Genomic DNA, 17,265 nt, shown 5'->3' on the forward strand with positions numbered 1-17,265 from the left:
ACATATCAACTCTAGAGCAACAAGTAATATATCAGACATCAAATGCAACAGTAAGAGACTTTTTAACAGATACTCTGATCTACTTCAACTTTACAATGGCATACTGCCATGATGCAATTTCTACAAGCAGCAAGACACCACTTTTCCACATTGAGCACTGGATCAATCCCAAGTGAAAGAACAATTAAAAAGAATAAAAGAAGGAAGAAAGAAACAATTTCTTCCCTAAGCGAAGGAACACTTTTCCACATTGAGCACTGGATCAATCCCAAGCGAAGGAACAATTAAAGCAATGGAACAATTTCTACAAGCAGCAAGACACCACTTTTCCACATTGAGCACCAGAACTCCGCGAGTTGCTCCTTCCCCATGCAGAGCATCCCCTGCCCGCCGACATCGATGAGAACCAGGCTATCGAGCGTCGAATGTTCTGCCACGATCTGTTGGAGGAGGTAATGCCGGGCGGAGGCAGCAATCAGTGAGGTGATCATCCAGACGACACGCAGCTTCAGCTCGCCATTCGTGTAAAACGACTCTGGAATGCCTCCCTGGTCTTCGGGGCTGCAATTGGGGTCCCTCTCGGCTTCAATGGTGGGATCGACAGGGAGATCGTCGCCAGCAGCGGGCCACCGACAGAAGGAGGTGGCACCGAGGATGGCGCAACTCTCGAGTGAGCTCTCGAACTCGGCCTTCCACTTGAGGAGGGTGTCACCGTCGAGCTCGCTACCAAAGAGCTCGATGCGGAGCCGACGGAGCTCCTTGAAGGAGCGGAGGACCTCACAAGGGGAGTGGTGGGAGACCTCCGCGAGGATGACGCACTTGGGGCTGATCATCTGCTGGATGGCCTGATCGGCCGGAGGATGTTGTCGCGGAGCAGCTTGGCAAGGTGGGCGAGGACGCTGCCCGACTTGGTGCCGCCACCGACGAAGGGGTCGTCGTTGTCGTTGCCATCACTGGAGATGATGCAATCGACACGGAGGACGATGGAGTCGACCTGGAGGAGGAGGGAGGCGAAGCATCCAGAGACGACAAAGCAGCAACCGAGGGCCTTGACGTCGCCTAGCTTGTTCTGGATGAGGAGCAACACAAAGTCAGGAAGCCATCGAAGTGGTCCACCACCACCATCGACATCCCAAGCCACTCGATAACGAGAGAGAGAGGGAGAATTTCGCTCCCTAGATTGGCTGGGTTAAATAAAAAAAATAGCGATGAAAATATTCTGTCTTAAAATTCGTTGTAAATTAGCAACCGATTAGCGACGGAAATTTTTTGTCACTCATCCATCGCGAAGTTGCGATGGAGTTTGAGACAAAATGTTTTCGTCTCTAATCCGCCGCTCATTTGCGACAGATTTTGAGAAAAAATATTTTTGTCTCAAAATATGTCATAAATTCCAATTTTAGGGACAACTAGTTTTCTCTAGCTAATCCATCGCAAATTTGTGACGGATTATTTTCGTCGTTAATCCACATTTTTTTTATAGTGAGAGTTCAAACTGGTAAAATTGGCTCGGCAAGCTAAATATTAACAATAGGTACTCGGCTCGTAGAAGGTCGTTAGGGAGTAAGAGATATATTTTAGATATATTTTACACATGTTTTACATATATTTTTTTAAAATCCTATTTCTCTCAGCTCTAAAACAATGTATTTTTTGTATAAACAAGTCAGCCCGAACTCTGCTCATTTAACTTGGGCTTATTATGAGCTCGAATTCAGCTTGTCTCACCACAAGAATGAGCCAAGTTTGAACACTTCAAGCTCGGTTCATTCAGCTTGTTTACCTGCCTTATATATGACTTCGAATCCAAAATGCAAATAGTAGATCTTATCAGATCGAAAGGGGTAAGGTTGAATCATAATATCCTAAATACACGTGGTAAAACAATAGAACAAAAACAAGATAGTTACATGTAAAAATGCAACTGGATTGGACTTTGATCGAATCCAGTTTGACAATTCTGAAGGCAACCTGAGCGTTCATTTGGATTTTACCTAAAAGATCTGAATCCAGAAATAACATGACTGAGTTGGATTGGATATGCAATTATATCCGATCCGTTGCAGTCCTAGTGTTTAGGAAAAGACATGGCCTGTCCAATTTTTTTCCTAGACTTCCGGTATTCTTCAACTTAACATATTTAAAAGGATGAGATAATTTGCAGTTTTTTTGACATTTTCCTCGTTTCTTGTCACTTCTCACTCGCTTCTCCCTCACTTTCTATGTTTTTCATATTAATTTTTTTTTTTTATAATCAAGCTTTTATGTTGGTTTTATATTGTTTTATGCTTTGTTCATAGCATTTCTTATTTGCTTCTCTGAGTGTTCATTTGGATTTTACCTAAAAGATCTGAATCCAGAAATAACATGACTGAGTTGGATTGGATATGCAACCATATCTGATCCTTTTACAGTCCTAGTGTGCAGGAAAAGACATGGCCTGTCCAAATTTTTTCCTAGACTTCCGGTATTCTTCAACTTAACATATTTAATTTGCAGTTTTCTTAACATTTTCCTCTTGTTTCTTGTCACTTCTCACTCGCTTCTCCCTCACAATATATGTTTTTCATATTAAAAATTATTTTTTTATAACCAAGCTTGCATGTTGGTTTTATATTGCTTTATACTTGTGTTCATAACATTTCTTATTAGCTTCCCTCCCTGCTTTATATTATTTTTTATATATTTTCTTTTTCATTTTTCATGCGTTTATATAATTGTTTCACAACCGTATCCCACTTCCTGGTTCTTAGTTCCTATTTTTTTTTTTTACATGCTTCCCTCCTTTCATTTCATTTTTTTTGAAAGGCAAGCTGGGGTTAGGCAGACCCCTCCCAGTTATACAGGCATATCATTGAGTTTTGAACCTACAACATCTCAACACAAGGTAACGTGCACTAGCTGATCCTACCAGACAGGCGGAGCCCCCTTTGGTGCTTCCATTTCATTTCTTGTTAAATATTGTTTTGTACAAAAAAATAAGACACCATATGGTGGTACACATAGGGTCTGTTTTTTTTTTTGAAAGGCAAGTTGGGGTTTGGCGAACCCCTACCAGAAGAATGGCAGAGGGATTTGATCCTGGGCCTTCAGCTTGACAGAGGACCCCGCTTACCACATGGGATACCACCTCGGTGGTACACATAGGGTCTGATTAGCTTATGGAACCGGCTATAGTTTTTGAAATTTTGTACAAGACCCAGATCCGGCACCAACTTTGATTCACAATCTTTAAGAGAAAAAACATAAAAGTACTATATTATGGGGTCCACCGCTGGTATGGTTTTGCTTATGGTAGGTTTGATTGGGATCAAGACCCAGACCCAGTACCCTGATCCCGGTTTGCACCAACCCAGGTATGGTGAAGGTCCGACTGGTTGACAAACCCATTGTTGGTGTCAACTTTAACAAACAAAAATAATGAATAAAATGTCCAGCATGTTTGAAGAATTATTTTTTCTCTAACTTCTGTGCACTTTGATTTGGTTGGTTCGGACTTGGCCAGCCAAAACACACTAATTTAGATAGGCTTAAAGGCCAAGGGGAACTAAGCTAGTGTTTGGATCAATGTTCAAAAATCTCAACCTCAGGAAGATGTGCGGCCAAAAATCTCAATTATGATATTTTTTCAAATTAAATATCCATGATATTTGCTACATAGGCTTGAATTCGGCCAAACTAAGTGACTCAGGATTCTATGAAATTCATAAACAGCTGAATTCAATCTAACCATTGGTGGAATTGCAGCCAGCTCCTAATTAGTTGACTCTTTAAGTCTGCAACCCGCTTTTTATTCATACAGATAAATCACCCTCAACATCAGAGACCTAGCTGCTTTAGCTCTATCTGTTCATTTTCCTGGCAACATAAAACTCCGTGGCTTACCTTTGCTTCAGAGAGTCGCCACACTTCGGCTTGCACAAGTGGTCCTGATGCCATGGGATTTGAACTTAGACCGCCTGCCCAGCGGCTTAGGTCTCATCCCACTGTGCCAAACCCCTTTGGGGTTAATTTTGACCATACAGATGTTACTTATGTACTTAATTTTATAGTGAATAGCTCTTAGGGCATTGGATTATGAGACATGGATAGGTGATGCAGAAGACTCGAGTCTATAAAGTTTCATTTGAATACATTTGCATGTTGGATTTTTATTTGAGCTTACTAGATCAATTCAAGAAAATGTGTCGTGGTGTATGTTGTTTGCCGATGATATTGTTTTGATTGATGAGTCTAGATCTGGGGTTAATGTTAAGTTAGAATTATGGAAACAAACATTGGAAGCAAGAGGTTTTAAGTTAAGAGTAAGACAGAATATATGAAATGTCGGTTTAGAAAGCAACGAAGTAGTGATGGGAGTGTAGTGAAGCTTGGTGAGCAAGAAATACCGGTGGATGATTATTTCAAATATTTGAGATCTATCATTCAAAAGTATGGAGAAATTGATGGAGATGTAAATCATAGGATAAAGGTTGGGTGGATGAAATGAAAAAGTGCAATTGGAGTGTTGTACGATCGTAGAATGTCATTGCGGTTGAAGAAAAAGTTTTATAGGATGACTATTAGGCCAACTTTACTATATTGTACGGAATGTTGGGCTGCCAAGAGACATCATATTCAAAAAATGAGTGTAGCTGAAATGCGTATGCTTAGATGAATGTGTGGAAATACAATAAAAGATAAGATTCAGAACAAGGAGATACGTAAGAAGGTAGGCATTGCACCCATTGAAAATAAGATGGGAGAGAGCCGTTTACGGTGGTTTGGACATATTCGGCGAAGGTCTAATGATGCTCCAGTTAGAAGGATGGAGAAATGAAAAATATATTAGTTAAAAGAGGTTGGGGTAGGCCTAGGAAGACTTGGATGAAAATGATAAGAAAGGATATGAATGCTTTGAACCTCGCCGAGGACATGGCATTGGATAGAAATGATTGGAGGAGAAGGATTCATGTGGAAGACCCAGAATGATTTTCTTTGTTGGTTCATATCGCCGACCCCAATTGTTTTGGGATGAAGGCGTAGTTGTTGTTGTTTATATTTGGATCATTATATTGGATCTATATTTAGATCTAACATCGACCCTAATCCAACCCAGTTTATGTCCAAACCAAAGTCGGTCCTAGACTCTACAATTTTCGAGATCCAATTCTAGTAAGGCACAACGCATGCAAAGCATGGATCCAGTAGACCCAAATCTACATAAGGCCCTTATAAATATATTGGAAGAATATAAAGATCATTGTCAATGGATCTCCCTTCAACAAGGTTCTAAGACTGAACAAATATACAGAGGAGTTCCATCAATTGGCATTACAAGTATATTGATGGACTTGAATTTCGTATATTCAAAATGATGAAAAGTGTTACAGACACATCTCTGGAGCAAGTAATTTAGCATGCCTTGGATCTTGAAGTAGTGCTGGAGCAAGAACGAGAAAAACCTCTTCATGTCCCTAAACCTACTCAGACTCAAATAGTTGAAACCCGCTTAAAACCTAATCTAAAACTGCTCCTAAAATCTAATCGTTGTAAACGTCCATTAGTATCCATCCAAAACCCTACATCAGAACCACTTTCAGAACCTACTCAAATCCGAGATCCAAAACCACTTAAGCCTATTTTATTGGATCTCCTCGAACCCACCTTAGGCACCAAAAACCCACACCAAGATAAACCTAGTTTGGACTTGAGCCTTCTTAATCAAAAGTGAACTTTAAAACTCATCTATACCAAAATCTATTTCAAACCCAAAGTATAATACCTTGAGCTAAAACCTGCTTATAACCATCTTACATAAACCAAACATGTCCCACAACCTGAGTTTGATTGGGTGAGTCATCAACAACATGAACAACACAAAATGATGGAGTGGGAGATTCATGTCATCGGATTATCAACATCTTCACATATAATCAAATCGGTGCTGGATCCATTTGGTCTAGACAGGTATAGAGATCCGGATGACTAGAGATGGTTTGGTAGGAATATCTTAGGCTTCCAAACACATATTGGAGCAGACCCTGTATGATTCATTCAGCTTCTACAGCAAAGCCTGAGGCCCACTTTTATATTGTTGGTCCAAAACCCTTAAGGTGAAATGAGATTGGGAGAAACACAAGCAAGATCTAGACTTGAGGGCAAGTCTTCTCCAACCCAGGGGGAATGGTGCAGAAAACCAGGTTCCATAAGGGTCCACTTGGATCCATTTGTCTGTTGGATCTTATTTGCTATTTTAAATATTTTTGTATTTGGATCATTATATTAGATCCATATTTTACAATTAAGAAAAATATCATCTATTTATATAGATGAGGGATCTTTGTAAATAAACAGTTCATTGAGATATTGAAATCAGTTATTTTTCATTTTTCATTTATCTTCAATTTTTATTTTTTTTCTTAATTCCTGTATTTTCCTATTATATTTTGTTTTTCTTTAGATAATTGTAGCTTTTTTTATAACCCATTTTCAGATCTACACCAGTAGGTTTTTATAAGTTTTGAAAAATCAGCAGCTTAAAATCTTTGTAAAATTTTTAGGCTTCGAATACCATTTTACTTATCGAAAAAATATGATCTGATAAGTCAACTATGCTGAAAATGTTTTATGGGTCAGAATTACAAAAAAAAAAACACTGAAAAACCCATTTAGTATCCTTTTCATAACTACATGGGTTATGAGAACTAGGCATTTTTTTCAAATTTGTTTTGTAACTCCGACCCTGCATATGTGTTCAGCATGCTCCATTTTCTAGGATCTACTATTGGGTTATGTTTTTTTGGACACAAAATGTTTTTTGGATGTTGCATATTTGTGAAGATTTTGAGCCATTAATTTTCAATGCTTAAAAATTATTGCTTATGCATTGCAATAGGATGATTCAAGAACTATCCCTTTAAAACCATGCTTGAAGATCACGTTCATACGGTGAGATTTAAGAACAATAAAAAACGCCCCATGAAAATCTTGATTCACACTCTAATTTTCATATTTTCACTTTTCATGTTCTAGTGTCTATATATAAATAGAGTCACTAGAAAATGAGAACTAGAAATATGTGCATTTTCAACACTTATTTTGCAAATACAACCATGCTGATGTGCTTGGCATGGTGAATTTGCTAGGAATCAACCATTGGTTCATGTATTTTCGATGAAAAAATGTGAATTTTGAATGCTTGAATATTTATGAAGATTATGAGCCATTGATTTTAAAATCTTAAAAAATCTCGTTGATGCAAAATCAGATGATTCAAGAGTGGGTTCTTATAAAATAATCACGTCTTTTAAGAGAAAAAAACAAAAAATCCTTGAAAATCCGGCTTCACATTAGTCATCATATTTTCAGTTCTCATATTCTATAGTGGCTATATATATATATATATATATATATATATATATATATATATATATATATATATATATATATATAGAGAGAGAGAGAGAGAGAGAGAGAGAAAGAGAGAGAGAGAGAGAGGCAGGTTTGGCAAGGAACTACTGTGTTTTGTGTGCGTGTGATAGATGTTTTTGGGCCAAAATTTTGTTTCTAAATAAAAACATAAATTTATTTAGTTATTTATATCACTTTCTGGTAGCTTCAATCCTTAACACTAGGGGTGGCAATCGTGTCGGGTTGGCGGGTCAGCATACCTCAACACGAACCCGACCCGTTTATTAAATGGGTCGGCTGTGGCAAACACGAACCTGACCCATTTATTAAACGGGTAACCCGACACGACACAGTTAACCCGTTTAATAAACGGGTCGGGTTAGGTAAACGGGTTGGCGGGTCGGGTTCGAATAAACGGGTTGGCAGGCGGGTCGGGGTGGGTAAATGGGTTGGCGAGTCGGGTTCGGGTAAACGGGTTGGCAGGCGGGTCGGGGTGGGTAAATGGGTTGGCGAGTCGGGTTCGGGTAAACGGGTTGACCCGCCCGCCTAACTCGTTTATTAAATGGGTCAGCCAGGTTTGCGGGTTGGCATACCCCTAACACGAACCCGACCCATTTAATAAACGGGTTAGGTGGGCGGGTGGTGTCAGAACCCATTTAAGCCAAACTCAAACATGGCTAAGAAGCGAGTTGGCGGGTCGTGTCAGATTTTGCCGCCCCTACTTAACACTAAGTTTTAAAGCATTTGTCTTTATTATTTAGTTATTATGTGTCAACGTCTTGACATTGATAGGTTCACAAGCAACAGAGCGTTGCAATTCAGCTTTCTGTTTCTTTGATGAAACCGAAAATGAAGCTTCAATTTTCTCATAAATTCTACCCAACATTTTCTTCCCAAAATTTGACCTCAGCCAGTTCCCTTCTAAAACTGAAATTCAATCTCTTTGCTTGCCGCAGCTTCCAACACATTCTAAAGACACTCTATAGAGAAATGCTTAAAAATACTCATAATTCAAAAGGAAACCAGAAGATTGTCCACAATATATGCCGCAAGGTCAAACCCATTGTACTCTGGGTGGGCAGGAGACCTCAAGGGTTTTACCAACCAGAGGTCTGCTAATGTGCGGTCCATGATGAGAGGCTTTTCCCTTGAACTGAATAGATGAAGGTAAAGAAAAGAACATAGAATACACTAATCTTATTTTTGGGTATAACCCTAACTGTTGATTGGATGGCTAAGATTGAATATAGGATGAAACCCATTCTATGTCAAAGGAAGGATGAGTGTACCTCTTATCATCTCACCTTGCTTTACTTGTTATAAGCCTCCTATGCAAAAACTATTTGCTACATCTATCACATTGCCTCTTATCAAGTTGATGCTAGAGGATTCCTAAATGTAGCATAAACCTAGGAGGGAAGTGTAAATGCTTGATGAAAATTCTAAGAGCACGTTTAGAAGCGAGAAAGATATAGGAAAAGTGATGCAAAATGAAAAATTTGTATGGATTTTGCGACCCTTCCAAACTACAAACTTTTTTGTTGAGAGAGTTTTTTTCTAAAAAGCATACTTTTTGATAGGAAACACTCTTCTCAGGGGTAGAGGAATGTTCTCTACCAAGAAAAAATAGTGATTTACATTCTCCACCACCATCCATCTCACCATCACCTGCAACGTTGGTTGTTCCACCATGGCTGACATACCTCACTTATAGGATGGTTATGATGATGTGTGTGAACCCATGGAGGCGGGTATTAAAAACGATGGGGTCTTTGATGATGATTGTTTTCTTAGAGATGTGCTCAATGCCATAAAATTGAAGAAGGGGTCATCCACTTGTCAAGCAAAGATGACAAAAATGTGTAGAAAGAGAAATTGTTCTCGTTTGAGAACATGTCGGTTCATTGGGGGCTTGGCCATTCAAGGTTTGCAAATGAGGTCTCTCTTGGAATGTTTGTGGTTTATGGGGTCGCCAAAAACACAATTTCTTAGCAAACACCATTCACCAAATGAAGTCTGATATTATTTGCATTCAAGAAACTAAAATGGGTTTTATTGATAGACAATTCATGGATGAAATTTGGAGGGGTTGTGATTTCACTTTCAAACCTGCAAGGGGACAATCAGGTGTCATCTTATTGGCTTGAAGAAAGAGGATTAATGACACAGTGTATCATAGCGGGGAGTTCTCTATTTCTCTCATATTTTTTAGACCCCATGAATGATGCCCCCATTTTGTTTACAACTGTATACGGGCTCTGCACAAGTTTTCTCAAGAATGATTTTTGGAAAGAAATCAACAAAATACATAGTGAGGCGATCTTGACTATTACGGACCAATGGTATATCAGAGGGGATTTTAACTCTACTTTGAGAATGGAGGACTCAAGCACAAATCAGCAATACACATACTACCTTTACGCAAGTTTGCGCGTCTTCTCGATTATTATAACTTATAGGAGATCCCCATGCAAGGGCTCAAGTTCACTTGGTCCAACAAAAGAGCACCACCAATGTTGAGAAAATTGAATCATTTTTTGATCTCATTGCCAATGCTCAATAGCCTTCGTAACATGAATGCCATGACCGATCCTATTACAATTTCGGACCATTCTATGATTCGGTTGACTTGGGGCTTAGGGGGACCCCACACATCAAAATACTTTAGATTTGAACTATGGTGGTTAAGGGATCCTAGTTTTTTAGATTTGATAAGGAAGCCGTGGGGGGGAAGCTCCTAGCTTGGAGAGGTGGGCTGCACTATGTATTCATTCAAAATTGGCTTTTGTGAGAGCAAGGTTGATTAAATGGGACAAGATGCATGGTTGAGAAAAATTCAATTCAATAAAAGAATGAGAGTCTCAACTAATATCGCTCCAACAACAACAAGAAGAGGCGGTGGACGCCGAATGGTCAATCACGCTCAAATGGTAGCGTAAAAAATTGACCCAAAATATTTGTACGCGAATGAGAGAGTGCATTAGGTGAAAACAATGGGCCAAGGCGCATTGGCTAAAATCAGAGGAGATAAACACCAAATACTTTCACATGTGCACCTCAAATAGAAGGCAATCTAATAATACACCATACATGATTAAAGGGACAACATATCAAGGTTTGCATATTCTACCTAACGCCACCATGTACTTTATAAACCGCTTTTTCCATTATGTTGATTCATCCTATGATATGTCAGGTATGCCTTTCAAAAGCTTGAGTGAGGAGGCATATAGAGGTGCCATTGAAAATTTCTCAATCGATGAAATCAAATAGGTGGTGTGGAGTTTGCCTAATGGCAAGACCCAGGGTTAGATGGATTCCCAATTGAATTCTTTAAAGAATCTCGAGATGTTGTAAAAGACAACCTTCTACACATGATGATGGATTTTCATTCTAATGGAAAATTGCCACAATCATTTGGTAAATCGCTACTCATACTCATTCCTAAGGATGCACATGCTGAAGCGATAGAAAGGTTTATGCCAATCTCATTGGTGGGCATAATTTTTAAAACCATCTCCAAAATCCTAGTAGCAAGGATCAAGCTCATGGTAGGATCACTCATCTTAAATTCACAAACCACATTTATTCCCGAAAAGAAGTTGCATAAATCATGTTTGGTTGCTCATAAAGCTTTACACTCCATAAAGTCATCGGGTAAGAAATCCTTCATCTTGAAAATTGATTTGGAGAAGGCCTTTGACTTGTTAGGTTGACACTTTCTTTTGACTTGTATGGATATGTTGGGGTTGGGCGAAAAATGGTTCTCTTGGATTGATGGCCATAACGGTGTCCATTAATGGAGACCAAGGTGACATATTCAAACCCAAGAGGGGATTGCACCAGGGAGACCTTCTCTCCCCACTACTCTTTGTTATGGCAATGGAGGCTCTTTCTTTCGGGCAGCACCCATTTTGCTGCAGGTTTCAGCAGTATGCAAATCCTTCCTTTTGGGCAGCCTCTAACTACTCCCCCCCTCCCCCATGTTTGACATTGTTTGACAACATACTTAAGCATGTTGTAAACTTTTGTCTAGCGGTGATTTTCTGCATATCTTGGCATTTTTGGCAGCTTCTAGGTTGCTGCCAATTTTCTGCAGGAATTGTACTTGTTGACAACACTTCATTTGTTGAATTTTTCTTCATGCGTAAACATGTATAGCAGCATATAGTTGCTGCATTTTTTCTGCACACTTGGTAGACATTTTTCTTGCGGCCATGGTACCTTGTGGCAGCATCTTTTTGGCTGCAAGCTCCTTGAAATTTGGCACCCTTGGGCAGCTATTTAGAGGAGCAAGGCATATTTATAGGCAGCACGATCTCTAATAATGTTTCAGTGTCTAATCTTCTTTTTGCTGACAACCTCTTGGTGTTTGGCAAAACATGGAAATATAATTTATAGGTTTTATGAATCATTCTTAGATGTTTTGCTAATATTTCTAACCTACGTATGAATGGTGCTAAGAGTCAGATATTGGTCATGAATGACCTAGATGGGGAGACACAAAGGATGGCATTTCCCATTCTTGGTTATGAGGCAGGTTCACTACCCATGAAGTACCTTGGATTACCTTTGCATTTGGGTATTTCAAGGGAGCTTCATTGGACTCATTTAAAAGATAGGGACAATAAGGTTCAAAACTGCGCAAATCACCTCTTATCTAGAGAAGGTCTATTAATTTTCGTAAGGTTCAACATTACTCTCATGTTGTTGCATTACATAGAGATTTTTAAAATCCCTAACAAGGTGGAAAAAAGATTTATTAGACTATTTCAGAGATTCATTTGGTCGGGCAAATAGAAAAGATTATATACTGTAAGAATCAAATACAATATCATGAAGCAAATCAGATAATAAATCAACATGATATGCATGTTAAACCATTGGTTCAAACCGTAACAGGGTTCAATCATGTCATATTTCATTTTAAACCAAAATTCAGACGAAGACAACAAATCAAACAAATGCATAGAACATAATAAGAACAACAATGAAAACATGTTAGTATTCTGTAATAGGCTAAGGCATATAAAGATACCCTCCTTAGAGAAGATTTGCCCCCACATACGGTGTAAAAAGGGTCTAGCGTCCTTCCCCCAGGATACAATAGCCTTGATGATCTGGATCAATGTACTTCGATGGTAGATTACCCTTCGAAAATAACCTATGTGAACAAATGTTGCAGAAATCCCTTTTTCAGGAAACGCCCATCAGAGAAGCAAGAAAGAGCAGGGAGAGAGAGAAAAAAAGTTTTGAGAGCCACTAACGTCTGCGTAACTGCAGCCCCCTAACCACATTTTATAATTCCTAAATGGATACTAAAAACGTGGAAGAGATCCGTTACCTGTTATGAAGTGACGTAACTCATCAACGGAATGATCCGTTATCCATTTCTCTTTTCCCTTTATTTAATCCAAATAAAATAATTAATGCAGGACAAAAAGAACATTGGACTTAGATTAATGGATATAGCTGTAAAGGGCCAATTACCCGAACCCAAACCCAGACCGACGCGACGGGCAGGCGCGCGCACGTGTGTGTGGTTAGCAGTCCATCCTCTTATTCTCTAGAACAAGTGATTGAATCACCAAGTAGGATATAAACCCCACCACCATTTTATGATTCATCAATATAGGACTATTCTACATCATCAAAGTCCAAAAAGTACTCCATAAAGAGAGTGATCCCCAAATTGCTTTCTTCTTTGAATTGTTTACTTATCTCTTCTTACATCCAACATTCCTCCATAAATTCAAAGAATGAAAATATGAGGAAACAAGGATGCAAGATGGACTAATCTAAAGCAGGACATATCATGCTTTTAGTAATGGTATCTTTCGGTTTGAACCACTACCTTAGTTGGCTAACTTTACCTCACAAAAACAAAGCGAACTAAAGTCTTGAACTTGAAGCTTCGGTGTGAGAGTATCCATTAGCAATAACATGATAAAGGTTCTGGTTGTAATCTTTAGAGGCGATGTGTTAATGACCACGCGCCCGAATCTTGTTTTATGAGTGACTTCAGAAATAACCCAACTCTTTAAACTGCGGTCACACAGTCACACTCACATAGGTGAGCTTATCCAGAGATGCACTTTTAACATCTCGCCTAGAAGGCTTTAAACTCATTCAGAGTTTTTACTCTTTATTTACTTGCAGCTACAACACATTTTCAGAGTAATCAAGGGAAAAGACACATATACATATTATCTCATTAAGAATGTGCTATCCAGTTCACCCTATAGCTTGTTATTACCACATTAAACCTACTTTGTGAGATCTTCACTCAGATAGGTTGGGTTGTTACTGTAGATGAACTACTGATGGGTTTCAGTCTCATCCCCTCTGGATTTCAGGACTAATGAATTATCTAATCATTTCGTTAATGGATCAGTTGTGTTCTCTTTGGATCCAACATAGGCCACGACAACCACTAACTGAGACACAGTTCCCTTACAGATTTTATTCTGACTTGAATGTGTCTTCTTTGTTTTTTATCATATTTTGTGTTTTTGATCTTTGCAATTATGACCATATTGTCACAATGCACATATATCGCAGGAATTGGTTTGCTCATTAAAGAAAGTTTCTCTAGAAGTCCCTTTAATCATTCATCTTCCATTCCTGTGTTATCTAAAGAACAAAGCTCAACTTCAAAAATAGACCATGACAAGATGGTCTGCTTTACTGACCTCCAGGCAACTGCGCTGCCACCCAAGCTAAATACATACTATGTTATGCCACAACTCTCAGAGTTCATGGCTATTCAGCTCGCATCACTATATCCCTCAAGTACGGTAGGGAATCTTTTGTAATGCAAACTCAAGAAATAGTTCTTTTTAGGTACCTAAGTACCAAGTTTAATGTCTTTCAATGAGTGTGATTTGAACAACTTGTTTATCTACTTAATTTTGTCACAGAGAACGTAATATCCGGTCTCGTGCAATTTGCAAGATACATCAAACTTCCAATAATCTGGGAATACCTTAATTGAGACATAGAAACACCAGTCGTATTTTTATAAAGAGGAGTAAAAAGGTCATATGGAGTTGCTATAGATCTTTCTTTGTTATAGCCAAATTTCTCAAGTACTTTCTCAACATAATGAGATTGAAAAATAGCTATTCTATGAACTGAACGAGTCAACTTTAAGCCTAAGATCACATTTGCAATACGCATATCCTTTATATCAAATTTATTACTAAGAAATGACTTCGTCTCATAAACAATTCTCATATTGAAACCAAACAATAGAATGTCATCTACATGCAAGCATAAACTGATACATGCATCACTTTTAACTTTGCAATAAACATACTTATCAGATTCATTGACAATAAAGATAAATGATAAAATAACTTTATCAAATTTCTCATGCCATTGTTTAGGAGCTTATTTTAGTTCATATAATGACTTAACAAGTCTACAAACTTTAGTTTAATTACCAGGAGCCACAAAACCCTCAGGTTGATCCATATAGATCTTTTCTTCAAGATCACCATGCAAAAATACGATCTTCACGTCCATTTGATGGACCGAGAGATCATAAATGAAAGTTAGTGCAATAAGCACCCTAATTGTGGTCATCCGTGTAACCGAAGAATAGGTGTCAAAATAATATTTTCCTTCCTTTTATTTGAACCCATTGGTAACTAGTCTAGCCTTATACTTATCAATGGATCCATCTGGTTTTAACTTCTTCTTAAAGATCCATTTGCACCCAATAGTAGAGCTACCATGAGGGAGGTCAATCAGTTCTCAAGTGTCATTAGAGACAATGGAGTTCATTTCACTCTTTATGGCTTCTTTTCAATGCCTTACTTCAGGTGAAGCCATTGCATCTCGAAAAGTGGGAGAATCATCCTCGATAAGGTAAGTGAAATAATCACTTCTCAAATTCTTGGTAATTCGTGGTCTCTTGCTTCTTCTTGGTTAAACCACTTTCTCAGACTCATTTGGTTCAGAGTGAGAACAAGATGGCTCAACCTCCACATTTGTCATTCTTTCCACATGTTTGGGAATGAAACCAGAAGTTGAAGGTACATCTAAAATACGAAAGATACTAAGGTACACTAACTTTCATGAAAAATACATCCTTAAAGAATGTAGCTTCTCGAAACTCAACAATAGAGTTTACATCTATGCTAGATATCTCAGACTTAATTACTAAGAACTTATATGTATAGTTGTTCTCTACATAACCCCAAAAGATAGCATCTACGGTTTTAGGACCCAGCTTTTTTCTGTTGTGCTCTGAGACAAGTATCTTTGCAAGGCCACACTTTGAGGTATTTTAAACTAGATTTCCTATTTCTCTAGAGTTCAAATGGGCTACTATCCTTATGCTTCTAAGGAACTCTATTCAGAATATGGCAAGCCATATTCAGAGCATCCCCTCCACATATAGGTAGGTAATCCAGAACTCCCAAGTAGAGTATTTATCATATTAGTTAGGGTTCTATTTTTTCTTTCTGCAATCTCATTAGTTTGAGGAGAATATGAAGTGGTAAACTCATGAACTATGCCAACGGATTGACAATATTCATTTAATTTGTTAGACGTATATTTTCTTCTTTTATCATACCTCAATCTTTTAAGTTTTCTACTAGTTTGTGTTTTTGCTTCATTCTTAAAAATAAAAACTTATCAAAAGCTTCATCTTTTGATTTTAGCAGATACACATAACAATATTTAGTGCAATCATCTATAAAAGTGATAATATACTTTTTATGATTTTTAGTTAGCACTCAATTAAACTCATAGATATTTGTGTGCATCAAATCCAATATTTCAGAATCTCTAACAATCATATAGAATGGTTTCCTACATTGTTTTGCTTGCACACAAATTTCTTATTTTTTAGTTTTATCTATGGAGTGTTCAGGAATCATCTTCAAGTTCATCATGCGTTTTACAGAATTGAAATTCATATGACCCAATCTATTATGCCACAAATCAGATGATTCTACATTGTAAGCAACATTAGATAATGAATAAAAAGAAATATCATTCTCTAATTTATTACTGCAAATATGTTCAACACGAAGTTTAAACAAACCATCATCTAAATACTCCTTGCCAATAAAAGTTTCAGAATGCAAAATAACAACTTTATTACATTTGAAGTTAAACTCATAACTCTCTCTAACTAGACATGAACCACTTAAAATATTTCTTCTAACTATAGGCACATGGTGCACTTTGTATAGAGATAAAACTTTTTCTAAAAGAAACTTTAGGTCCACGCATCCAATCCCCAAACTCCTTTGCAGCCGTGGAGTTGTCCATAGTCATAGATCTACCTACAACAGTCTGGTAAGAGACAAAGATAAACTTATTAGCACAAACGTGCACATTAGCCCCAATGTCAACCAACCATTCAGTTGGCTTATAAATATGATAGATTTGATGGTTAACAAAAAAATACCCAACGTTGGTCCCAACGTCCTTAGTCACCATGTTCACTTGAGGAGTACCATTTGTGGACCCATGAGCTTTGGCCTTTTTGGAAGGACATTCATTGGCTCAGTGGCCAACCTGTCCACAGTTTTAGCAACGTTTGTTCTTTGTCTTTTTCTGAATTTTGGCCTTGAGTTTGAATTGATTTTTCATTGCAGGTTTAACTTTTTGGCCCTTGCCTTTAAATGATTTGGTCACCATATTAACTTTAGGCTGTTCAGTTGGCATCACAACTTGTTTCTGACTCTTATGCACTTCCTTAATGGCTATGGCTACTATTAGATCATCCAAGAAAATCTTTCCTCTACGATGCTTGAGAGATATGCCAAAGTCTACCCAAGACTTAGGAAATTTTTCCACGATAGTCATGACTTAAAATTTGTCAGGAAGTTTCATATCTGCCCCAGCCAAACT

At 38.1% G+C, this 17,265-nt stretch overlaps 1 pseudogene; it reads right to left on the bottom strand.

The window, feature by feature from the left end:
• Positions 1-284: 284 nt before the first annotated feature.
• LOC149827060 (F-box protein At4g18380 pseudogene) lies at positions 285-833 on the bottom strand (annotated as a pseudogene).
• Positions 834-17,265: the final 16,432 nt, after the last annotated feature.

The sequence above is a fragment of the Nuphar pumila genome, chromosome 10 (assembly GCF_984573655.1).
Source record: "Nuphar pumila chromosome 10, dmNupPumi1.hap1.1, whole genome shotgun sequence".
Taxonomy (NCBI): Eukaryota; Viridiplantae; Streptophyta; class Magnoliopsida; order Nymphaeales; family Nymphaeaceae; genus Nuphar; species Nuphar pumila.